This window comes from Colobus angolensis, unplaced genomic scaffold (assembly GCF_000951035.1).
Source record: "Colobus angolensis palliatus isolate OR3802 unplaced genomic scaffold, Cang.pa_1.0 Scaffold245, whole genome shotgun sequence".
Taxonomy (NCBI): Eukaryota; Metazoa; Chordata; class Mammalia; order Primates; family Cercopithecidae; genus Colobus; species Colobus angolensis.
Window position 1 is genome coordinate 2,362,730 of NW_012115655.1, and position 1,333 is coordinate 2,364,062.

The following is a 1,333-nucleotide window of genomic DNA, read 5'->3' on the forward strand; positions in this document are numbered from 1 at the left end:
TCATTCTTTTTTTTTTTGGAGATGGAGTCTTACTCTGTTGCCCAGGCTGCAGTGCAGAGGCACAATCTCAGCTCACTGCAACCTCTGCCTCCCAGATTCAAGTGATCCCCCTGCCTCAGCCTCCTGAGTAGCTGAGACTACAGGCACATGCTGCCTGTGCCACCGCGCTCGGCTAATTTTTTGTATTTTTAGTAGAGATGGGGTTTCACCATGTTGACTAGGCTGATCTTGAACTCCTGACCTCAGGTGATCCACCCATCTTGGCCTCCCAAAGTGCTGGGATTACAGGTGTGAGCCACCGTACCCTGCTCAAGCCCCACTCTTTATTCTTCTTTTTATATATTGACTTTGCTAATTTTGAAAATGTACTTCCGCATATAAATACTAGAGCAAGTTTAAGTTTTTCAGAAAATTCCTATGGATTTTAGTTGGAATTGCATTGAATATACACATTAACTGGGGAGAACACTAACAAAATTTGTTATTAAGCCATTCTGTCCAAGATAATGAAATATCTCTCTATTTTATTTGGATCATCTTCTGTGCTCTTTGAGTTTTTTTCCCCCAAAACACTTCTATTGGACTTTGAGTTTTAATGTTTTCTTCAGAGTTTGTTGTGTTTTGTTTTGTTTGAGATGGAGTCTCGCTCTGTTGCCCAGGCTGGAGTGCAGTGGTGTGATCTTGGCTCACTGCAGCCTCCGCCTCCCGGGTTCAAGCAATTCTCCTGTCTCAACCTCACAAGTAGCTGGGATTACAGGCACCACCATTGCACCTGGCTGATTTTTGTAGCTTTTAGTAGAGACAGGGTTTCACCATGTTGGTCACGCTGGTTTCGAACTCCTAACCTCAGGTGATCCACCGCCTTAGCCTCCCGAGGTGCTGGGATTACAGACATGAGCCACCACACCTGACTATAGAGGTCTTATATATTGTTAATTAAGTTCCTATATACTTTATAGTTTTTGTCATTATTGTGAATGGCTTCTTTGATTGTCATTTTCTAGTTGGTTACACCTGGTATAGAGACATGCTATTGAGGCTGGGCGCAATGGCTCCCGCCGGTAATCTCAGCGCTTTGGGATTACCTGACCTCATGATCCGCCCTGCCTTGGCCTCCCAAAGTGCTGGGATTACAGGCATGAGCCGCTGCGCCAGGCCTATGCTCTCATTCTAACAGCAAAAACCTGCCTCCCTCCCGGCTGGGCATGGTGGCTCACACCTGTAATCTCAGCACTTTAAGAGGCCAAGGTGAGCAGATCACTTGAGGTCAGGAGTTCGAGGCCAGCTTGGCCAACATGGTGAAACCCCGTCTCTACTAAAAATACAAAAAGTA